This window comes from Rhinichthys klamathensis, unplaced genomic scaffold (assembly GCF_029890125.1).
Source record: "Rhinichthys klamathensis goyatoka isolate OS25496 unplaced genomic scaffold, OSU_Roscu_1.1 h1tg000003l_1, whole genome shotgun sequence".
Lineage (NCBI taxonomy): Eukaryota > Metazoa > Chordata > Actinopteri > Cypriniformes > Leuciscidae > Rhinichthys > Rhinichthys klamathensis.
In genome coordinates, this window is record NW_026606556.1 from 5,802,532 (window position 1) to 5,828,654 (window position 26,123).

General features: G+C 42.1%; 1 protein-coding gene across 2 annotated transcripts in view; it reads left to right on the forward strand.

The window, feature by feature from the left end:
* The window catches only part of LOC130084729 (zinc finger protein 184), a 230,809-nt gene extending 205,306 nt beyond the window's left edge, over positions 1–25,503 (forward strand). For both annotated transcript variants that reach the window (XM_056250162.1, XM_056250171.1), the window contains exon 3: positions 25,493–25,503. The gene's annotated coding sequence lies outside the window, so the exon portion shown is untranslated. The remainder of the gene's footprint in view (positions 1–25,492) is intronic.
* Positions 25,504–26,123: the final 620 nt, after the last annotated feature.

Sequence of the window (26,123 nt, forward strand, 5' to 3'; positions counted from 1 at the left end):
GACTTTCCCTCTTTTCTCTGTTAATTGGAAAGGGTATAGCCGTACTTTTGAATGGCTTTAATTAGCACTAATGGCTTTGTTTTGTTGGATCACTTTGGAGATTGGTTTGAATAAGTGTCTCAGAAGACCTGCCTGCATTATTCTGTACTCGTGGAGCTGGTGGGTGTTTTGATTAGAGCACTCGTAACATTACTTTATTGAGATGGCATAAACACCTATAGTGGTTTTTAAAATAAACCTCCATATATTGACCTGTTTTAAAGTATTTTGCATCCGCATTCTTCTTTTACATTTTGCTGCCGTTGCAAAATGTTGTTTTTAGATGTGCATATATGTGTGTGCCTTTTGACTTTGCTTACTCAGAAGAGTGCAGATGTGTAATTAGCCCCCTACAGGGCAGATAAATGACAGGTCAATGGTGCCGCTTACGTAATGATGATACTCTATTCTAGGTTTCAAAGGACGAGGGGTCAGCCGCTAGGCAGTATACGCCAACACAACAAAAGTACACAAAACAGATGAACACAAAAACAAAACTAGGTGTTGCCAGGCCCAGACAGACTCAGTGGCTGTTTTTCATATAATCTCTGCTGAATTTCAGGGAGATTCTGTGGAATGGAATTATAAATGGTAAAATATGCTAAGCAGAGCTCTTACTGGTAGCTGAAGCCATAATCAAATTAGCCCAAATATTTAATAAACGAACATGCAAGGGGCGAAAAATAAGTAGAACGTCTGAGTAAATCTCCAGAGGTTTGTTCCGAGTTCTGTGTGCCCAGATTCCCTATGGCCTGAGCATCTGTAAAATTCAAATATGTAATACTCTTTATGCTAATAAATTTAGCAAATACATGCTTGTATGTGTCAGGATGAATTTCTAAATTTTCACATTGGATTGCTTGTAATTTTCTCACTTAAACCACTTATCCATCCATTCTTCAAATTGTTTGCCCTATGTAGAGTCGAAGGGATGCTGGAGTCTCTCATAGCATCTTGGGCCTGACGACGGCTAGAAAATCTACAGCTCCTGATTTTTCCCTGATGATCTCCAAACCAAACCTTGCTGGTTAGATGAGTGCAGGCTTGCTTATGGTTGTATATGCTGATTTCTCTATCAATATTTTGAATGTTATCTTTAATTTTATAAAATAACTGTACAAGTTGCTTTCATAATGCAAAGGTTAATTGAAAAAAGTAATTTTTAATCCAAATGATACCCATGACCCATAATTTGGGTTGTATTCTTCAACCCATTGTTTAGTCAGTTCAACCCAACAATTTAGTAATTTCTACCCAACTTTGGGTAGAAAACATAACCCAACATGTTGGGTTAAATCAATAACCCAACTGGTTGGGTTAAAATAACCCAGCGCTGGGTGAGACCCTTTTTGACCCAGAAGCTGGGTTATAAAATAACCCAAATTGGGTTGTTTTCAACCCAGCAGTTTTTAGAGTGTACTAATCGCCAATGTCCAGTTAAACCAGTGTTGATTAAAACATAATCAATGACATTCTCAAATACTTGGATGTGGAAGTAAACAAGTTTAACAATACAATGAAACTCGCTCTAAAAAATGCTGGGTTGTTTCAACCCAAATTTGGGTCAAATATGGACAAACCCAAATGTTGGGTTAAAAATTTACAGTTGAAAGTGAAAGTTGAAGTTGGGTTAAAATTTTTAATTACATTTTTAACCCAACATTTGGGTTTGTCCATATTTCACCCAAATTTGGGTTGAAACAACCTAGCATTTTTTAGAGTGTATGGTCAGATTCTTTATTCTGTATTGTGGGATATCCAAATGAAACGGATTATCGAGGAGAAAAAACTTGGACTTGGTTCATTTCATTAATTGTTGATTGGATGGAGGCAGATCTGAATGCGAGCATGCAAGAAAAGGGCAGAGTTTAGGCAGACAAAAAAGTTGTCCAGCATCACCAGAGAATCATGCCATCGGAAGATTGAGTTATGACATTTATTATCAATAGATAAATAAATAAAACATATGCATAGATTAAACATTCACAAATAATATCAATAACATGTATTTAGAAAATTGATAGGGTGAATTTCCATTTCATGCAATTTTTTTAAGTGATTTCTATGATTTATGAAGAGTGGGAACTAGTTTAAATCATAATGATTAACAGTGATTTGAGGAGAAGTTCACACAAAAGAAAACATTTTACCTTTATCTATTTTCTTTGTGCGTGTGTGTGTGTGTGTGTGTGAAATGCTAAATTAGATGTTCGGCAAAATGTCTCAACTGCTCTTTTACATGAAACAAACGTGAATGGCGATTTCTACAAGACAAACAAACCCCAGAAGTGTCATAAACGTCGTAGACCAAACAACTCATACATAATACTAAAGTCTTTTGAAGTCATACCACAGCTTTATGTAAGACACATACTGAAATCACCATTTCATTTGATGGAACAGAGCAGCTCAGATATTCTGCCTCACATCTTTAGGTTTCATGGAAGACATGAACTATTCTTTTAAGTGAAAATGGATTGCCTCGCTTGACCCTGACATGGTTACCCATGGTTATCAGGTCAAGTCTGTTATTTAATAATGGAAGTATTCCTCCTCTGAGTCCTGATTTCCAGCAGTATTCCTACTAGTGGATTCCTTAAAGGGTTGTTCTGAAGGGGACAGACAGCTGACACAAGAGACCCTGTCAGAAACAGGAGAACATGTTACTGACCAGCACAGTAATACCTCATCATAAATTAAGTCTGGAGAGAGGGAGTGACCTCTGACCTTTTAACTGGCACTTCAGTCATTCTACTTGACTCGTTTCTTGAAAGTCAGGACCCTCTAGAATCAATGAGAGGACATTGTCATGTAAAAGTACGAGCACAGCACAATCTCACTCCAGCCTCCTCCCTCTCAGATTCTTTCACAAGATAAAGAAATTCAGTGGAACATAAAGGAGGCTTTATCATTTCAGCTTGGGCAGCTATTAAGCTGTATCTCTCTCTCTCTGAAAGGGATGTCAGAGGACATTAGAGGTTTGGGACACAGTAGATATCCTATATGGAGGTCAATAAAAAGCCTGACTCCCTTCTCAAGGTGTCACATGTATGTTCAGTTTAGTTCAGTCTTGTCTTTATTAGTTCTCGTTAGTCACTATGGTTTCTGATTAGTTAAGTCTTGTCAGTTTAGAACCTCATTTGCTTTGTGTAGCCTATACTCCCCGCTTTGTTCAGTCACTTGTCGGTTATTGTTTTGTGTGAACGCGGTCGTGTACCCTTAATTAAAAGACGTTGTATCTATCTCCTTCGTCATGTGCCTTTCTACAGCCGCGTTAAACAAGGAGCCTCAGTTGAACAGGTATGGAGCTATCGAGTAAAGGAGCCAAACAATAGTTAATTTTTTTCCCATTAATTACCCAACAAAGAAATACATTAAGGTACACAGTTATATTTATATCCTACAATATTTTTAGTAGTCTGATTAAATACTGTAGTCATTTTAAAGAACAAACAGACAACCATGAAATCATCATGAAATCAAAATAAAACATATTTACTTTCTTTATACAAACATTACCAATCTTACTGTGCTCAATTATGTAAATCAGAGTGAGCAAATTTCAATTTTTGTAAAATAGAATGTGAACAGTGTTTCGTGGTCAATAACTGCACAGCGTGAAAATTAACCCTTCTCTTTGTATTCACACGGCCCCTGATCTTAAACATAAATGGCATTTGGATTTTTTTATATTTTGGTCATTTTTTTGATCACTGCAATAATATATTTTAAATATTAATCTGTTATTACTTTATTATTATTACTATGTTAACGCTTTATTTCGATAATTCACTTTAGACATTCTTACTATATGTGAATTTGCAACTACATGTCAACTAGCAGTCATTAGTATTAGACCATCTTAACAAACATTCTTCGGACTATAAGCAACTTTACGGGCCCTTGGCTTCGCGTCGGGGTCCTCGTCAGTCACCCTGTCGGGGGTTTATTCTGAGATAACAACCGGCAAGATGTACATTATCCCTTACTTATAACATAGAAACATGCATTATTTTTTAAAGCTGCTTTAAAATGAAATATTGAAATAATGAAATATATTGTGAAAAGCACTACATAAATAAATATGAATTGAAAGTGTCATGAGGATGAAGGATGAACCAAATCGCAGATAGCAAATAACTCAAACAGGGGTTTATTAAAGACAAAAACAGAAAACAAAACCCACAATGGGGCAAAACAAGACAGGATAGACTAAGATTCAGACAAAAAACTAAGACAGGAACAAACACTTCTTAGACAAGACTTCCAACAAGTAACTTACGCCTTGATTCACACAAAGTATGTCACAACATCAACAATGAACCGACACAGGACAGCAAACACAAGGGGATTAAATAGGGAACACTAATGACGAGGACAGGTGAAACTGACTAGACAATAAATGACAAGACGACGATAACAAGGGGGCGGGGTTATGGAAACAAGACAACACAAGCACATGGCCCAAACAAAAGGCCATGTGCTTGTACACAAAACATGGGTCTGTCATGATCCTGCCACAAGACTAGGACAAATCAAGGACATGATGGCAGAATCATGACAGGAAGTGAATTTAATTGACGATCCATGGTTTAGGCCTACTATTTATCCTCGCTTTGCCAAAGTAGTGTCAAATCAGATTAGTTGTACTTTGCTCATATAGTTACATTTCTGAAATCACTTTCAGGACTTAAAAAATCACAGGCCTTTATTTATGAGCCAAAACATTAACAAATAAACAAATAAAACCATTGACAAGACATTATTTTACACATCTGAAAGATAATGTTAATTGTTTAGTAATGTTATTAGATCAGATCAGCTTTTGATGTGCTCTCAAATGTGCACACATTTATTGAAAGACAAATGTTAAGTGAATCAGGACCAAAGCATGTTATAAACATGTGCCAAAACTGAGAAGCTCCTGAATAGCTGAGTTATTGGAGCATTAACATTTAAGTCAAAACTCTTTGCAATTGTTTTTCTCAGACCCCTGAATCCTCCATAAGCCTGATATAAGTGACGAATACAGCCTGCTTTTGCAGCAATCTGGGTTTGAGATGTAGAGATCATTTTACTGATGAGACCCCATTAACCTCGCACACCCTCTTCATTTGACTCGGCTGAAGTGTTGGGTAATTATAATCTGAACAGCCCTCACAATTCCAGACACTGATAGGCCTTCAGTCAAGAACACAAGGCCAGGATATGACAAACCAATCAAACAGGGATACGAGAGGGAATTTCTTATTGCTGGTTCGGTGAAGGATTTTAAGATGTTCATCAATGGCTTTATAATTTGAGAGGAGGTCAACAGACATTTGAACAAGGGTGAGGGAAGCTTTCACATCTCGCCATGAGCGCCGGAATACCTCAGGTGTGACATTCATCCGTGCGCTGGGACTATTCCATTGATACGGCCTGTTGTTGTTCCTTGCTGCGTAGCAGATCTTCTTAGTCTGACATCATCTATATTAATCAAAGGCACACATTTGCAATAATGACATGCTTGAGTTGGTCATGACACTTTAATCAGTTCATATAGAGGGGAATCATTCACACTTTATTTTTAAACCACCTTTGCCCCCTCTATGACATTTGGAGGTTGCAAACTTCTAAAGATACTCATCTGTAACTTCTCCTGCAGAAATACAGTGAATGTAAAGATGGCCAATGTGTACAGGACAGGGGACACTTAAAAAAAAAGTGTGAAAAAGTACAATTAAGATATTATTGTAACAGTACCGTAATACAGATGTTTGGACAATTGATAAGCCATCGTGGAAGTATACTTTGGGTTCCCTGTATATTTTCCAGTTGGTTTTTAGAATAGCAGGTTTGGAGTTTTGAGTAGCCTAAATTAAGGTGATTGGTAAACATCCCTTTTACATTTTGTATAAAACATTAATTACACACATTTATACCTCAAATGTGAATTTTGAAGCCAGCGAGTTAAAACAAAACAAAAAGAATCCCATTGTATATGTGTTGAAAGGACTACAATAAAATACTCAAAAAAAAAAAAAAATCCTTCTGCATCCAACTAGCTTGAATTTATAAACATAAAACCTCATCATGTACTCCATTGTGGCTGCTAAAGATGACAGTGCCATTATGAAATATGCACTTGTCCAATTGACCCTTCGCAGGGAGCTTGATTGACAGGTGATCTGACCAATCATACTTCGCCATCCGCCATTTTGTCCGACAAAGCAGTCAGGAGAGTTAGTAGATTAACATGGGAGGATTTGAACTTGAAAAACGGAAGATACTGATGCCTTTCTGCGGTTAAAACAACATTCCTTCTTATGTTTATTCATGTTTATTTGATGCTATAAATGAACCAGAAGGAAGAGATGATCGGATCACGAGCAGCTTTAACTGATGCTCTACAGCGATCTGTCACGACACATTAAAGAGCCACAAAACGGTATTTATTGTTTAAATTTCTTTTAAAAAAATGACCAAATTTGAAAGGTGAGACTTTGTTTAATATGTTTAATATCAAAAGTAACCGAAAAGTAACCTGGTCTGTCCTGTCTGTCAGCGTGTTGTCAGTCCGCGATCACTGCGTGAGAACATGGTGTGTGTGTGTGTGTGTGAGAGAGCAGCGTAGCTTGTCGGACATAGCGACAGTAACTAAGGGGGGCGGGTCTTTGCGAACAGTCAATTGAGCAATTAAACAGATATAAATGCATACAATATAAATATTAGTACATCAGTACAAAGCGTACATAATTTCAAACTAGTTCATTTTGTACTGATGTAAAATTAAAAGGGGGTGGCTGTTAATCATCTTCTTACAACTCTAATTCCTCTGTAATACTTCAGAGTTTGCAGATTTGTTTCCCTTTCATGCACATTAGGGATGAAAGACAATTACAAACAAAATCTCTTTTAATAACAGAAAATAAGCTTAAGAAGAAAAGACAACATTTCTGGTAAGTGAATATGGTGACTATTTGGAGCAAGCAAAAAAAAAAAAAAAAAAAAAAATCAGAACAAAGGGACATCACTAGAAATAGCCTTCTTTGCGCCCAGTGCACTTAATACAGAAGCAAGAGTGGACAGAGACCTAAAAAACGAACCTCTGGGAGTCACCTGACCAGATTTGTAGTGTTTTTCACCTCTTTCTATAAGAACAGGCATTGATCTATATAACTAGATGTCACACTTCAGATTGACACAGCGATGACTGCCAGAATTCGGCACATTGACGCTTTAGGATTACAACCTCAAAAGCTCGATACCATGGTAAGGTTTGAAGCACCATGTAAATACCTCAGGATAAGAATATGGTAATCATCAGTACCACCACTGTTTATTTTTGTATCCATAAGCAAATGCAAAGAGTATATTTAGGTGCTGATGACTGAAGTGACCCAGAACAATAACCATGTATGTGTGATCCTCCTGTGGACCTTTCAACAATTTTGTAACTTTCTCAGAACCTCTTGTAGTTCCAAAGGGCTTCTAAGTGACCACAGCGCTTGTTATCTTGCCAGAGCACAGTGTGTGCAGCACATCACAAATATCACAGTTCGACTCAACTCAATTAAACGAAGGCCATAGAATGTCACACAATGCTTTCCCACTATACTAAACACACAGATGCGAGGGGTCACGGAAGCATGCCACCAGTGGGCTTGGCCTTCACAGGGGTCGCATCTGGTCTTCAAACGACACTTGAAAACAAATTGAACTGCGGTTGGTCACTTTTTGTGTTGATCTCGATTTTTGGCTATAAGCTGCAGGGAGGACCTAGTCTCAGCCTCAAACATCACAATGTCTAATGCATATGGCACATTTAACTGGAAACACTTCAGGATTTTCTAAGTCGTCATTTGATTGGTGGAATTCCCCAGGATTTCCGGGAGACGTGTGTGTCGTGTTTCTCAAAGGTCCGCCTGGAAACAAAGCCATCGTGATGCCAAACCCCCTCATGGAAGAAGAAAGCAGTCGTGTTTACAACTGTGACAATGTGTGTGTTATGATGAGGTGGAAGCAAGGAGGAAGCAGGATCCAATTGCAGCACACTTTATTCAATAAACTCAAACTACATAAAGACTCAGGCTAGGGCACAAGACTCAGGAACAGAACCACCAACATCAAGGTTACAACAACAAGAACTCACAAAGACTGGACTGAAACACAGGGCTTAAATACAAGGCCAAACAAGCTAAACAAGATAACAAGGGGGCGTGGTATACATGAACACAAACGAGGAGCGGGAAAACTGAACAGGACTGAACCAAAAGCACAAAGACAGGGGGAACACAGACAGACATTACAACATAGCCCCCCCTCTATGGGCGGCTCCCGACGCCCATCAAAACTTGAAACATAGTTCGGGAGGGTGGTGGAGCGGAGGCGGTCCCGGGGGAGGGATGGAGGGCCAGGTCCGTGCAGGGAACGGGACCGGGGTCTTGCGATGGCGGACCTGGGCCATGGAACATGGGCGGAGCTGGACGAACAGACTGCCAGGGCGGAGCAGGCTGTGGGCGTGTCCACGACGGAGCAGGCTGAGGGCGAGGCCACGGCGGAGCAGGCTGTGGGCGTGACCAGGGCGGAGCAGGCTGTGGGCCCTCGGGCGTCCAGGGCGGAGCTGTCGGACCCTCGGGCGTCCAGGGCGGAGCTGTCGGACCCTCGGGCGTCCAGGGCGGAGCTGTCGGACCCTCGGGCGTCCAGGGCGGAGCTGTCGGGCCCTCGGGCGTCCAGGACGGAGCTGACCCTTCGGGCGGCCACGGCGGAGAAGACCCCTCGGGCGGCCACAGCGGCGAAGACCCCTCGGGCGGCCACAGCGGCGAAGACCCCTCGGGCGGCCACGGCGGCGAAGACCCCTCGGGCGGCCATGGTGGAGAGGACCCTTCGGCCGGCCATGGCGGAGAGGACCCTTCGGGCGGCCATGGCGGTGCGGCCTTCACAGTCCCATCCAGGGTCCTACTGCCCCCCCCCCAAATTTTCTTAGGGGCAGCCATGGGGTCACCAGCAGGAACAGACACCGGCGCAGGATCAGCGGGCTCTGGCGCAGGATCAGCGGGCTCTGGCGCAGGATCAGCGGGCTCTGGCGCAGGATCAGCGGGCTCTGGCGCAGGATCAGCGGGCTCTGGCGCAGGATCAGCGGGCTCTGGCGCAGGATCAGCGGGCTCTGGCGCAGGATCAGCGGGCTCTGGCGCAGGATCAGCGGGCTCTGGCGCAGGATCAGCGGGCTCTGGCGCAGGATCAGCGGGCTCTGGCGCAGGATCAGCGGGCTCTGGCGCAGGATCAGCGGGCTCTGGCGCAGGATCAGCGGGCTCTGGCGCGGGATCAGCGGGCTCTGGCGCGGGATCAGCGGGCTCTGGCGCGGGATCAGCGGGCTCTGGCGCGGGATCAGCGGGCTCTGGCGCGGGATCAGCGGGCTCTGGCGCGGGATCAGCGGGCTCTGGCGCGGGATCAGCGGGCTCTGGCGCGGGATCAGCGGGCTCTGGCGCGGGATCAGCGGGCTCTGGCGCGGGATCAGCGGGCTCTGGCGCGGGATCAGCGGGCTCTGGCGCGGGATCAGCGGGCTCTGGCGCGGGATCAGCGGGCTCTGGCGCGGGATCAGCGGACACCGGCTCAAGTGTGTGCGTAGCCCACACACACCACATGGCTGTGGCCATAATGGCCAGTGTTGCGGTCACTGAGGGCTCAGGCGGACGTGGACGGTCTCTGGCTGGGCGGTCTCTGGCTGGACGGTCTCTGGCTGGACGGTCTCTGGCTGGACGGTCTCTGGCTGGACGGTCTCTGGCTGGACGGTCTCTGGCTGGACGGTCTCTGGCTGGACGGTCTCTGGCTGGACGGTCTCTGGCTGGACGGTCTCTGGCTGGACGGTCTCTGGCTGGACGGTCTCTGGCTGGACAGGCGGGACGTGGATAGGCTCCAGGGATACTGTGAACTGGCAGGGTGCTTCATCAGCCAAGCCCACCGTAGATGCCGAACCCCCCAAGTAAAGGGCCAGGTCAATATATCCCTCTAGGGTCCAACCGGTATAATCATCCGGCATCAGTTGCGCGATATCCGCATCCAGCCCGCTCCAGAACAGGTCCATGAGCTCAATGTCATTAAGCGATCCCAGATGGCAGCAGTTCAAAAAGTCCCTCACATACTTCTCGATCAGCTGGCCATCCTTAAACATAGAGGCTAGAAATCTTCTTAGTACCTGGTTGTGGACAACTGCTGGATCCATCGTTTGGTGAGTTCTTCTGTTATGATGAGGTGGAAGCAAGGAGGAAGCAGGATCCAATTGCAGCACACTTTATTCAATAAACTCAAACTACATAAAGACTCAGGCTAGGGCACAAGACTCAGGAACAGAACCACCAACATCAAGGTTACAACAACAAGAACTCACAAAGACTGGACTGAAACACAGGGCTTAAATACAAGGCCAAACAAGCTAAACAAGATAACAAGGGGGCGTGGTATACATGAACACAAACGAGGAGCGGGAAAACTGAACAGGACTGAACCAAAAGCACAAAGACAGGGGGAACACAGACAGACATTACAACAGTGTGCTTGTCAGGATCAACTAAACGCTGGATTTTCAAAAGTATGTAAAGTTTACGGCATAGACTATTTAAAATAGGCTACATCCAAGAGTTTTACACACAGGTCTGTTATTGTAGGGACATCGATGTTACATTTTCACACCCCTAAACATGACGTGGAACAAAACTAACCGTGATTGGTTGCTTTACATATCAAATGTCATATCATGAAGTCAAAAATCTGGCTACACAGGAGGCCTCATTAAAACAGTGTCAAAATGCAAAAGATAACTCGATGCTCAATCCAAAAACTTGGACTCGACAAATCAAATGAAAATGACACGCTACTTGAGGTATGTCAATTACGACCTATGGGCGGAGCTTTAAAAAGGAAGAAGGGCGTATGGTTTAATATTTTTGTAATATCTTTTTATTTATAAAAATCTGTTCCATGGCAAGAGCACAATATCCAAGCTTTTAAGAGATACTGGAGTAGAGTTCCACATCATTACCAACCCTCCCTCGGCATCAAAACATCATATCTGATACACCAAACAATCTAGCAATTTCTACAGCCTTGACACCATTCAGCAAGCATGCCTCAATGGCACGGGCGCTTTGTTCGAGGTGGCTTGGGACACAATGTCTCCGCCAAAATTTTTGGATGATAACATAATGAGCACAAAAATAAAACAAGAAAAAAATAAAATAAATATGACATCAAATGCTGTGTAAATCTCTCCATTTTGTGAAGACTGTCCAACAGTGACACCAGCAGATCTCATGAGTAGTATAGTTTACATAAAGCGTGCTTCCACCAAACATACATTTACTTACATTTTCATAGACAATAAAACACACAAATCTGACCTTCTGACTGCATCTAAAATGTAAATGAATAACTTTATAGATGTACACGTTTACGAAAGCTTATTTATGAATACTGAAGTCATGGAATTATCATTGCTACTATTATATTTTACTATCATTGAGATTATATTGTTTAACACATTTGACTCTTATAATTAATTTAAAATGATAACATTTGATTCTGTACTGTTGGTGCAAACTCATTTTAAATAATGACATAATGTAAAACAAGACAACTAAAACCTTAAAATGAATAACATTTCTGTGATTGTTTAACCCTTACTTGTCATGTTATATATATATATGTTTTGCTGTGGGACAGAAGCTGGGATTCTCAATATGCTGTGATCACATGACCGAAAAAGTAATCCAAATCTTCAAAACCTGTATAATGGCTTTGTGTGAGACTCAAATTCAAGTACGGTATGCTTTTATAACTGTAAATGTTACATACTACTAATAATACCTGCATATTAAATTACACCAGGTTGGCAAATAAAGTGTCAAAAGGGATTCAAAAAGTTATTGGGGTTTTTTGCCTCCATTGAGCGCAACTACCCACCAAAAAGCAGTGTAAACATTTGATTCATCATATAAGATGTCGGTTTGAGCATATGCTCTATCAATTTAAGTAATAGTTGATCCAAAAATAAAAATGCTTCCTTCCTTTACTCACCCTCAAGTTGTTCTAAACAGTTGTTAGTCGATCTCTGTATGTATGACACGCCAATTCGTATTTCCATTTTTGGCGTGCTATCAACACGCATAATCGCTTTTCAGCGTGTTTATCAACGCCGTTGAATAACGTTACATTACTGTATATAAATATATGACCTACCCCAACCCCGTCCCTAAACCTACCCGTCACTGGGGTTATTACTATTTATGAGTCTTACCATCCTAGGAAAAAAAATATTGCTCCACAGATGTGGATATGAATTTTGCTTCGTTTCGCTCGGACATTTAACGGTGTACACATACACGCGGAATCACTCGGACATTTAACGGCGTAGACATACACGCAAAAGATGACGGTTCGTTTCGGCGTGGACATACACGCAGATAGGTCAAAATGTGTATAGATAACACGCCACTTGACTTGAAAGTGGCGTGTATGTTTACGCAAAGTCATGATGTCATGTTGCCCATTGACTTCCGTAGTATGAAAAAAAAAATGACCATGGAAGTCAACGTGGACCAGCAACTGTTAGGTTATCAACGTTCTTCAAAATGATCTTATTTTGTATTCAACAGAACAAAGCAACTCGGACAGGTTTTAAAGGGGTCATATAATGGTACATGCACTTTTACAAGTTGATTGTACTGAAATGTGTGTTGGCAGTGCCTGTACACAACCATCATATAATGATAAAAATCCATCCAGTGTTTTTGTTTTAATCTCCCTATATGTTTTCCCCTGCCTCAAATCGAGCCGTTCGTTTTTGTGACGTCAATAAAACGGACGCCCCTCCCGCGATTGTTGATTGACAGCAGTGATTCAACACAGACCCGCCCTCGCTCGTGAGAGCTGTCAATCATAGTCTGCGCGGACCGGCGCGGTCATTGTTGATATGCTGGAGCACTGTCTATGAGCAGAATGGTGTCTAAGCGATTGTGGTGTTATGTTCTTGGGTGCAATAACGAACACAGTCATTTTAATGTTCCTAAATCCGAACCGCTGAAGACGCAGTGGCTGAGTTTGTTTTCGAAGGGAATATTCCCCACGAGCAACGTCAATGCTCTCATGTTTGCGCGAATCATTTCTCACCAGACTGCTTTATAAACGAGGATCAGTGTAAAGCTGGTTTTGCTGAGAAGCTGCACCTGAATAAAGGAACGGAACCTATTCGTGTTTCTGCTGAACCTTCAGAAGAACTAAAGTGAGTGTAACGTTTTATTAATCTTTATATTAATATTTATATTAATCTTTGCAAATCGTCAGCTGCACGCTTCACGATGAATGCGTCGGTTTACACTCAGGGTACATTACAGCATGTTTTCTATGTACAACGTTCTCAATATAATTCATAATCCCACGTTTATAATGAACAACCGTTATGGTTATTGTGTTATTGTGTTACAAACGGTGTATGCGCAGAACAGAGAGGCGGGGTGAGCAAAGCTCATTATCATTTAAAGTCATATGCACTGAAACGGCGTGCTGAAAACAGAGCTGTTTTTGACCAGGTAAAATAAGTGTTTTCTTACAATACTAATGATAATTTTTAATTAAAGTATATTACAAACTTTTAATTTAGACCCTAAAGAATCATATTAGCTTGTACAAAAATGGCATTATATGACCCCTTTAAACAACATGAGTAAATGATGACCAAATTTTCATTTTTGATTCAACAATCCCTTTACGTTCTTGTTTGAGCATCAGATTCAGCACTTGAGTTGTTGGTTTGAGCAACAACCAACTACGTCGTCATCGGCATCAGGCCTCTGTTTACAATACCTATTTTTGTGCATTATATGTATATTTTAATGTATGTTTCTACATTGAACTGTCGACACAGAGCTGTGAAGCTTCTCACACACATTCAAAAGGAAAGAATTGCATAAAAACACAAAGATGACTACTCAAATAGCAGCACCTCTGTCCTGCTTCTGTCAGTGGCTATTAATAGGGCTGGCATTCTGATCCCGGCGCAAGTGCCTGTCAGAGTGAGTTGGTCGTGCCAATTTGAGGGCTCATCGATCGATCAACACCAATCTGTGAGGAATTTGAGCACGGGGAAACATGCATAAACTCTTCCTCGCGGGCTGCCATGCGGACGTGAATGAGAAAACGAGGAGAGGCGGACAGACAGGGTAAATGGGGATGAATGGGTGATGTGTGGCTGCTCTGGGTCTCCGCGGACATTACAGTTAAAGCGTGCCACCGCTGACAGCGGCTCTGAGATAGAATGAGCTCAGGAAAAAAGTTACCTCATTCAGGACAGTTATTAAGCGCTGTCATAGAGATATATGAGGTAGGTGGAGAAAGGGAATGAAGAAGGGAATAGATGGAGGGGAGGGGGAGGTTTGGAGGTGGTTGACTAGGATACAGGACCTCAATAAGCATTCAGTCAAACTATCTACGTTTAACTAAATCACGTAACTCTTTGGATTTGGGTATGTTCTGTTGTGTTTACGTATAATTACGCTAATTCACCTTTTCATTCATTTCCAAGCTAACTCCTTTGTCTCTCATATCTCTTTTTATTTTCAGGATCAAACTCGCAATCATCCTGTTGGTCCAAAATAATAAATATTTGCATATACATAGAAACCAATAAAACAGTAGACAAAAAGTACCCCGATGACTTACTACTTCCATCGAGATTCTGAAGTGCGCATACGATGGACACTTTACTATCCCATGAGGCCACGAGAGAGGATTTGTAAATGGCGGGAAAGCAAATCGACTGGTTACCTAGGTCACATGACAGTGACAACATCGCGGATGTAGTACATTTCGAATTTCATTAATACTACACACGTTCATACTATATAGAACATACTTTTTTTCGGGGGGAAAAAACAACATACAAATTTAGTAGCCTACCTACTATACAGTATGTAATTTCGGATGCCGTGCATGATCGGTTGCAGCCCAAGCAAAGCCACTAGATGACAAGCCTGCAACCTTTAGCCAAAAAAGCGTTGGGTTGCAGCCCAAGTGTGCGCATATGTCCTAAAAAGTAAAGCCAAAACATTTTGATTGCCCCCTGGTGGCAAGTCATAAACCCTACTCTCTCCATGTAAACTTGCCGAAGATCGTTTCTGTCATTTTAGTTCATTCGTATCACGCTGATGAACTGTATGTTTAAGTGTTATCTTTCTACTAAGTTTGGTTTTAAAAAGTTTTAAAAACGGGGTGTAACATCATGACTGACAGCTGTGCCTACGAATGAGACGATCCAAATCACGTTATCAGCTCAAGATGTCAACGGCCATTTCTGGGACATTTTGGCTTAATTTTTCTGCAGTGGAACGAAGTGGAGACACGTCGTCCATCATTTTTCACCGTCTATGGTTGTAGCACAATTGTAATTGTGACATCTCTCTTACACAACAGATCAAAACACAATTATTTCACTTCAATTAATGTTCTTGCCGAGAAAGTTTGATTTAACATAGGGCCAGATTTACTAAACAGGGCAAATTAGCATTAGAGCGCAATTCCAAAAAAGCGCAGATGTGAGTATGAAGTTCAGCGTAGTGTAACAGCGCAGCGCTTCTGTGTTGTACGTCACACGCATCACACACATGACCAGCTTTCGGCCAATAGTGAGCCTACGTGTGACGTAGAACACAGAAGCGCTGCGCTGTTACACTACGTGAACTCACTCGAGGCCCACAGAGAAGAAAATGAATAGTTGAATAAAGTTGTTATTTTGGGGTTTTTTTGCGCACAAAAGGTATTCTCGCCACTTGGTAAACTTATGGCTTAGCCACTGTAGTCACTTGGACTATTTTAACAATGTTTTTACTAACTTTCTGGGCCGGCTGGTTTCAATTACAATAGAAGCCTATGGGGGAGTGATCCAGCTCTCAGATTTCATCAAAAATATCTTCATTTGTGCTCTGAAGACGAAAGTCTTACGGGGTTGGAACAACATGAGGGTGAGTAATTACTGACAGAATTTTCATTTTGGGGTGAACTAACCCTTTAAAGGGGTCATATAATGGTACATGCACTTTTTCAAGTTGATTGTACTGAAATGTGTGTTGGCAGTGCCTGTACACAACCATCATATAATGATAAAAATCCATCTAGTGTTTTTTTTTTAAATCTCCTTATATGTTTTTCCCTGCCTCAAATCGTGATGTCACACAGTCGGATACCCCTCCCCCGATTGTTGATTGACAGCAGCGTTTCAACACAGACCCGCCCTGAGCGAGCTGTCATCATAGTCCGTCATTGTTGATACACTGGAGCAGAATGGCGTCTAAGGAATTGTGGTGTTCTGTTCTTGGGTGTAATAACGAACACAGCAGTCATTTTGCGGATCAGTATGAGCTGGTTTTGCTAAGAAGCTGCTCCTGAAAAAAGAATCGGTACCAACTATTCGTGCCCCTGCTGCACCTCTAGAAGAAGTGAGTGTAAAGTTTTATTAACCTCTATATTAATCTTTGCAAATCGCGAAAAAAAGTTTTTCATGACCATTAGCTGTAACATCAATCTGTCAATGAACTAACGTATACATTAGTAAACACATATAGCGTTCGTATCTCACTACTCTACCCTGCCAGTACGTTACATACAAAGATAGATCAAAGTGACATTACGTTAACCAACCATTCTGAAACGTCCTGTTCGAGCCTTAATTGTCGAACTTCTTCGCGGCCGTCATCTTGTTCTGGGTCTGACTCCGGTTTAAACTGATACGGTTGCACAGATGTGTCCTCAGAGACTCCCGCTGCCATTCTTTCTCCAAAATATACCCTCAACTGTTGTCAAGGCAACACTCCACGTGCGTTGTGTCGAAACGCCCCACAGAACAGAGGGGCGGAGTGAGAAAAGCTCATTATCATTTAAAGACACATGCACTTTAATGGTGTGCTGAAAACAGAGCTGTTTTTGACCAGGTAAAATGGCATTATATGACCCCTTTAACAAGGGTCTGAAGGGACAGGTGTTGGTACTAATGAGTGTAAGGTACAAGGCAAAACAGGAACCAAATACAGGAAGTGAACAAAGAAACAATAGGAACTAAGAATACGCTTACCACAACATAAAAGTCCTTACAAAACACAAGACACAGCACAGGGATCGTGACAGTATCCGTAGTAAAATCCCAGTAATGCATGATCTTTTATGAATAAACAGTTAATAATAATAAACTTTGCTTTGCACTGTGCCTAAGAACACCATTTGTCCATGGTTAATCATGTTTTAGAGGCAGAACTATCTGTTAACAATAGAGTATATGAATATCAAGAAAATGACTTTTATACTTTGCAGGTCTGAGCTTTCAAATCATTCAAAGACTCGCACAACAACAGTCGATGCAAATGAGACTATGCTTGGAATGGCATTTTCAGGATTAATCATAATACTCATTTATTAAGCTTATGCCTAAATACCTGCAACAATGTCTAGACAATAACAGTCAAGTCGAACATTAGAAAAGTTACAGGTCATTAAGCGAGGCTCCAAATTAATGAGGGGAAATCTCATTTCGCTCTCGTCCTAATCAGAGCGCCTGCCATGGGAACATACCATCCACACGCTCCATGTCTGCCTCTGAGGGCATTAGCATTACCCGGCCTCTCTCTCTTTATATGTGCACTCATCTCTTTCCCCTTGCTTTCCATCTCCCTTGTTCCACCACAGCTCCCCAGTTCTAATTGAAGTAGTTAATTAACTGAAAAAACACATTAACACCTTTCCAGGCCATTAGGAGATGTGAAAGAGGGTGTGTGAGGGAGCGTGCCGAAACACTCGCCCGAAGAGCATCATTTTCCGCTCTCTCTCCCTCTCTCTCTGTCACCGTGGAGACCGGGGGGGGGGGGGGGGGGGGGGGGGGGGGGGCACAGGTGTGCAGGTGCGAAGATGAACTCAGACGCTCAGACGATGTTAATTAGTTTTTGTCTCATCAAAGCGGCGCAGAGTCTGGGGAGGACATAAAAATACTTATTGTCCAAGATAAAAATAAACATAATTGGAAATGCGTTTTATTTGCCATTTAATACGCCTTTATTCAGCCTGCCGCCATTTTGATTCCAGAACGAGGCTGTGAGGGGAAACTGGACTAGCAATCTAAGGGCCTGCTCACATATCGCATCTTTTGCGCGCTCAGTTCGTTATTTCATATGTAGGCGCGCGGTATGCGCGCTCATAATGGAAACGGCGCGGTCGCGGTGCGATGCACTCGTTTTTTCGAAGCGCGTATCAAGATAAAAACATCTCAACTTTTCAGAATACCGCAAGCACACCGTAGGTCATGGGACAAGAACCAACTGGAGCGCAACCGCCCCAGCGCTTTGGAAAAAGGAGAATGCGGCGCGCCTAGCGGTTTCTACGCGTTTTTAGGCGCTATATGTGAATGGCGCCTAACATTTCTTCCTAACCTTACTATCAACCTAGAGGAGTCATGGGCGGACAAAGACTCAAAAATAACTAGGTCCATCCTCCTGAAGGGATACAACAATTGGATTGAGGGGTATATTCACGAGGTTGAAGGTAGAATCTACTTTTTTTCGGCTTTCTTGTGCGGTTAGCTTAGCGAGGTGACAGAGCTAATATTGCCGAACGGGCTAGTAAAATTATGCTGAAAGTATGTATCGGTTGTATATGTGATGACAATATTAGCCAATTCAAAAACAGCTAACTGTAGTATTTGATGTATGTGATACCTGTGGTTTACAGTGAAGAGAAACGAAGCAGGCTGTAGTGTTAGGGCACGGTCCTTTTGCTCGATGCGAAAGAACGAGGTACCTTACACCATGAAGGTATTCATATTTGTTTGCAATGTTCTGCAACCTCCATGTTCAGGATGGTTCATATGAAGTTCAAGGTTTTAGTTCCTTTTTTTAACCTTTTGTGTTGGTTCATACTAAATACCAGATGTTTCAGGTATAACGAGTCATTACAGAATGTACAGGTGATATGAATATGGATTAGTAGTTGTTCCAATGTAAGTACAATTGTTTATACAAGTATTATAGGAAAGTTAGTGGAAAAAAACAGGTTAAGCTTAAACCTGCTAGCATGTTCCAAAACATAAACTTTTCCCCCCACTTATTATTTTTACTAATATAAATGCATGTACTTGTATACATTTAAACAAACACATTCAGTATGATGTAATGTATTTATAAACCATTTCCAGGGATGTAAACAATAGCAACCAACACATTCTCATCCCAAGGCGTCATCTAACTCAGTGTTTCTCAACCTTTTGCCAACTGCGACCCACTTTTCTTTTGTATGCCAGTCATATCACCCACTAAATAAATCAATAACTGAAATGCCTCTTTAGATCTAGGCACCGTAGGCCTATATGCTTATTATAATTAATGATAATCACGAAACCACACAAACATTTTCGATAATTAGGCAGACTATGAGGCAAACTGATTTTTTTACTCACATTAATGTGATAGCCTACTTGAGACTGCCGCTGTGAAATGAATGATCATATCCAGACGCGGCGGTGGAATTTGGAAAAGTGTGACTCGTAGTGTCGCACACAAATAACTGTTGTCAGCCTATTCCTGCTTTTTGTTTTCGTTGCAGTCACTGTTGAAAATCCCGACTCACAAAGATAGTAGTGCTAAATGGGAAGAGAAACTTCGTTGCACAATCTGCGAGTTGGTTTGAATCCAAGGAATGAAAATAGCCTACGATTCGTTGGAGGATCGGCTACGTTTACACGCACAACTTTTGTTTCAATCGGACTGAATTCATTCCGATTGATGAATCTGAATGTAGTGTTTACATGAACGCTAAACGTGATCGGGTTAATGTGCGCGTTTATGTCACAAGATTCAGATCGAATTATATTTTTTTGACATGCGCACACTGCACGAATATACAGAGTTTCCCGCTGTTTGCGCATACTAACTATTATCTTACATTGGTTCTTTATTTGTTTTAAACAGCAGACTTAATATTTATCCATTGCTGGTCATAATTTGGAGACAATGATCATTTGAACCGTTGTGCCGTGCTGCTTATTTATCACGCAGTAAAAATGCCCAGCACCCAAAACCAGTCGTCTGTGAATGAGAGTCTGAAACAAGGACTGGTGGGACGTTGTCCTGCTCCACTTCACAGACGCTGAGTGAAAGGAGAATTTTAGAATGACGGTACGCTCATTTATATGACACTTTACTCAAAATGAAGAACAGCTCGTTCAGCGCGTCATACATCATTATGCTATGCACAGTCCTTTAGTTTTGGTTTTCAATCCGATCAAGTGTTTGTCCTCCCAGTTGGATTAGAAAAGGAATAAACCACCCCTTTCAATCGAATTTAAATTTTATTCGGATCGAGCTCAATCGGATCGATTAAGGTGTTTACATGAAGGCTTTTTAGTCCGATTGAACCGTCTAATGCGTTTACTAACGGATTATTTGGATTTGGTTGCATGTAAACGTAGCCTGTTGCAATGAGCCTTTTGTGAAGCCCACTTATTGGCTGTGCCGGTTAACACAGAGAAAGTCTCGCGACCCCCTATAGAACGAACAACGACCCACTGGTTGAGAAACACTGATCTAACTGACACTTTTGACCATGCGTCAACATGCCGACGCACATGGTACCCTTTAAGCGTCAATATGAGACGCTCATCCTCGGGCGTCATCTAACTGACGCTTTTGACCATGCGTCTAAATCCGACGCACATGGCACCCTTTAGCGTCAGTTAGATGACGCTTCCGTTATGGGTAGGTTTAGGTCTGGGGTAGGGTTAGGGTTAGACCACTAGGAGGCGCGTCTCATATTGACGCTTAAGGGGTACCATGTGCGTCGGCATGTTGACGCATGGTCAAAAGCGTCAGTTAGATGACGCCTTGGGATGAGAACGGGCTGTAGCAACAGGCTAACTTTTCCTGTTTTACTATTTTAATTTCTACATTAAAATTATAAAAAGTTCCACATTTGGATAATAACGTTATGACAGTCGTGTTAATGTTGGTTAGAACTGAAGTGTCTCCAACTGTTGTTTGGAAAACAAACAGGAAATGTTCATGGGTTAGTAGTGACATCAGAATTGTATTAGTAGCCTAAGTCATTACTCTGAAAAACACTGGTATTTGGTGTTTCAAGAATCCTCCCCTTCAGTGCTAATACCGACTGTGTTACTAATAATATTTTTTTAAATATTTTTTTTGCAGGTGGATCTGTCTTCAGAAACCCCATATATACAAGACACCCACTGCACTTGTAAAGCAGGATTGGGGCACTGCAACCACTTACTGGGACTACTGTACACACTGGCTCACTACCTAAAAATGGGGCACAAATCTGTACCGCCCAGAACAAGTAAAACCTCTTTGCCTCAAACATGGCATCAAGAACATTAGGACTGAAGCCAAAGTCAATCAGCAGAGTATCAGTTTCCAAAGTAAAACCACCAAATGTAAATCCCCAAAGAGTTAACCGGACGAGTGCTGTGGTGCATTTGAAGATAAATTGAGGGAAACCCCTAAAAATATTAGGAAGCAGAGGCCACATGTTGAAATTATTAACAGCTGGAAAGCAACAGAAAGAACTGGTCTCCACAGTGTTTGATGAGCTACCTTTAGGGTCTGTTTTAACCTACCAGTTACCCCAGCAGACAGTGACTACGTTTACAAGCAGCCAATAACCCGTTCAAAACCGGAATATTAGCAATAACCCGGTCGCGCACGGCCATGTAAACACCGGCAAAAACACGAATATGCTCATATTCCGGTTTTTAAAAACACGAATATGATCCCTGAGTTACCCCTTTTCTAACCCAAATATTTGGTCATGTAATAACGTATAGGCATATCCCCATCAAAAGGAACATTGATTTTTGTTCTGCGCATGTTCTATTCGCAAGGAATCTTGGTCTTTTGAGTAGAGGAACTTCTTGTATGCGCCGTCTGGTTGTCCGTACGTCCAGACACCAACCGTGCGTCGCCGTTTACATCGGGATATTGCCAATTGATTACAAATTCCATGTATACAGGAGTAACTCTCTCTGCTTACGCATTTAAACGGGTTATTCCGAATGTTTCAGAAACCTGAATAGTGACCTTAACCCGACCATAACCCGAATATTGACAGCTTGTAAACATAGTCTGTGTCCTTTGAAGAGCACCCTACACTGCCTCTATAACCTCTCTCCTACACAACTGTTTTAAACCAGAGAGACCTCCATGATTTCTATGGAGGTTTGATAATTACACCAGAGGAATAGAACCAGGGACCAAAGCAGCACCACTTAACATCGACTACGTGCAGAGAGGATTACATCAACATCTTTTAAGCAAGTCTGTTCTAGAGTTAAAGACTTTGAAAAGTTAGCTGCTAACATGACTGCTAAACAAACAGTTCAAACTAAAGCAATGAAAAGAGGCATACAACTTGAACCTGTTGCTGCTGCAGATTATGAAAAGCTCACTGGAAACAAAGTGTTCCCTTGTGGCTTAATTAATCATCATGCCCCACATCTAGGAGCCTCTCCTGACAGGAAAGTAGTTGACCTGGCAGCGGATCCAGTCCACTGACTTCTTGAGATAAAATGTCCAAACAAAGACAATTTCAAAGACTGCTCATGTTTGAGAAGTGCAGGAGGGAACTACACTCACCGGCCACTTTATTAGGTACCCCATGCTAGTAACGGGTTGGACCCCCTTTTGCCTTCAGAACTGCCTCAATTCTTCGTGGCATAGATTCAACAAGGTGCTGGAAGCATTCCTCAGGGAGTTTGGTCCATATTGACATGATGGCATCACACAGTTGCCGCAGATTTGTCGGCTGCACATCCATGATGCGAATCTCCCGTTCCACCACATCCCAAAGATGCTCTATTGGGTTGAGATCTGGTGACTGTGGAGGCCATTTTAGTACAGTGAACTCATTGTCATGTTCAAGAAACCAATTTGAAATGATTAGAGCTTTGTGACATGGTGGAAGTAGCCATCAGAGGATGGGTACATGGTGGCCATAAAGGGATGGACATGGTCAGAAACAATGCTCAGGTAGGCCGTGGCATTTAAACGATGCCCAATTGGCACTAAGGGGCCTAAAGTGTGCCAGGAAAACATCCCCCACACCATTACCCCACCACCACCAGCCTGCACAGTGGTAACAAGGCATGATGGTTCCATGTTCTCATTCTGTTTACGCCAAATTCTGACTCTAACATCTGAATGTCTCAACAGAAATCGAGACTCATCAGACCAGGCAACATTTTTCCAGTCTTCAACTGTTCAATTTTGGTGAGCTCTTGCAAATTGTAGCCTCTTTTTCCTATTTGTAGTGGAGATGAGTGGTACCCGGTGGAGTCTTCTGCTGTTGTAGCCCATCAGCCTCAAGGTTGTGCGTGTTGTGGCTTCACAAATGCTTTGCTGCAGACCTCGGTTGTAACGAGTGGTTATTTCAGTCACTGTTGCCCTTCTATCAGCTCGAACCAGTCTGGCCATTCTCCTCTGACCTCTGGCATCAACAAGGCATTTCCGTCCACAGAACTGCCGCTCACTGGAAGTTTTTTCTTTTTCGGACCATTCTCTGTAAACCCTAGAGATGGTTGTGCGTGAAAATCCCAGTAGATTAGCAGTTTCTGAAATACTCAGACCAGCCCTTCTGGCACCAACAATCATGCCACGTTCAAAGTCACTCAAATCAACTTTCTTCCCCATACTGATGCTCGGTTTGAACTGCAGGAGATTGTCTTGACCATGTCTACATGCCTAAATGCACTGAGTTGCCGCCATGTGATTGGCTGCTTAGAAATTAAGTGTTAACGAGCAGTTGGACAGGTGTATCTAATAAAGTGGCCGGTGAGTGTACACTTTTAAAAAGACCCACGAGTACTACAAGTTTTTGGACAAATGGGGATTAGTGGGTTTACATGGTGTGATTTTTTTGTAAAATGTAAAAATGATAACCACATTGAACACATCTATTTCAACAGAGATGAATGGGAGGAGATGAAGGGTAAACTTGATTTTTTCTTTTTCAGCTGTTTCTTACCTGATTTGTGCAACAAGAGAGTGTAAACAGAATCAAAACCAAAACAAATCAAACAGTCAAGTAGAATGCAGAAATGTTCTTTATTGTTTTTAAATATAAATTGTATTGTTGTATTCTTTGTTAAATACTCAACATGAGGGTGAGTAAATAAGGCCGAGGGGACAGAGCCTTTTCAGTGGTAGGACCACGGCTCTGGAATAGCCTACCACTTTCTGTTAGATCTGACATTACCAATGAGATAATTAGTAAATTTTGGCGAACATGCAAATATCTGAGAGAGCAAGACAAAAGGGACTGCAGTATGCATTCGAGGGATATACCCACGACATAATATGCAACCGATTAGAGAATAATTTCATAAAAATTGAAGCTAAAGCCTATAGTCCCAGCGCAAGGCCTCATACGCTGACCATTCAAATGGGAAACACAAATTGAGGAACAGTTCGTGCACAGCAGGGTAAGTGATGTGAAAATAATCTAATAATTATAAATCAAACAGGAAATAAATATTGTGGAATAACACCGGGAGAGCCGCGGTCGGATTGGGTTAAAGTTAACCTTACTCAGTCAGGGGTAGTAGGCCGTCGATTAACAAAATGCTGAAATATATTTTAAAGTATGTCAGTGAGTCTCCATCTTGTCTTTAATCGTCTTATTTTACTTTAAAATATATGCATTATGAACAAAGAACCGTCATTATTTCCAACTTCCAAGCAATAGGTGTTTTTGTTAATCCTGTGGACATGTAGTTGTGAATGGGGTCTCACACACTGCTTGATCCACGCCCGGTATTTCTCCCCTCGGCTTTTAGATTTTCGGGAAGGAAAAAAATTCCACTCCCCCGTCCAAACTTTTAGGATACCGGGTATCAGATTTGGACAATCCATACGCACAACACTTCGGCATGTTTCCCTCGCTCGAAAGCTTGCCAGACCTCCTAGTTACGGTTGCTAAGACACGATTGGCCAGTGGCGGTTTTCGGGTGTGGCTTAGCGAAGGGTCAATTGTCTAGTAAAAAAAGAATTCACTTGAATCCATGTGCTCTATATGTCTGTGTGACCTTTAAATGTTCACTCAAAACAATGGACCATGAAAATTTGTGAGTATAGCACACACAATGACAGAGGAATCACCCGATCAAAAATGTAAAATTCCTTAAATCGTCGAATGGCCCGTTCAATGTGGATTCTCAAACGAGCTATGTTTTGTGTGCATGCAAGTTAGTTGAACTGCCCACTTGGGCCAAGGAAGGGTGGGATAACTAGTGTGGCATGAAACCCTTTGTCCACCATCACTGCATCGCCTTCTTGAAGAAGATCTAGAATGCCAGATGACTTTGTTATCTCTTTATCAGAAATGCATCCTGCTAAAGACTGCTTACAAAAGTTTAAATTCCAACCAGAGACTTGAGTGTTGTTGTGCCTTTGTAGTGTGAATACGTTTCGGAGTTAAGTACCTTTGAGCTGGCTGTTTGGACTCCAATTTCAGTACAGTCTAAGATGACTCTGGCTTTGGGGTAGAGAGTCTTAAAATGATCTGGCATTAGATCAACTGCAGCTCTACTTGGCCATATTGGCAGGCTCCCCAACATGAAATACAAATAATTTGCCCACGTAACACAGGTTCGACTAACTGTAACATTGAAACGCACAGCAAGATCTTGTTCAAGAAGGCCCTGTCTAATGCGGCAAAGAAACAAGAAAAACTGATTAAACAGTCAGAGATGTTGTGCTTGGAATCCAAGCCTCAGTGTATGTTGGTTGGTTGCTCTAATTCTTTGCACTTGAGCCCATGAGGCCATGCTCTCTGCTGTGGGCTGTAGAGCCAAGAAAACAGCTTCCAAAGTGTCATAGTCCAGCCCGTTCTCATCCTTTGGCGTCATACATGTGACGCTTTGTACATTTCGTTGAAATCTTACGCACATGGCATCCTTTAGCATCAATATGAGACGCAGAACCCAAGGCGTCATACAGGTGACGCTCGTCTAAAACCGACGCACATGGCATCGTTTAGCGTGAATATGAGACGCAGATCCCAAGGCG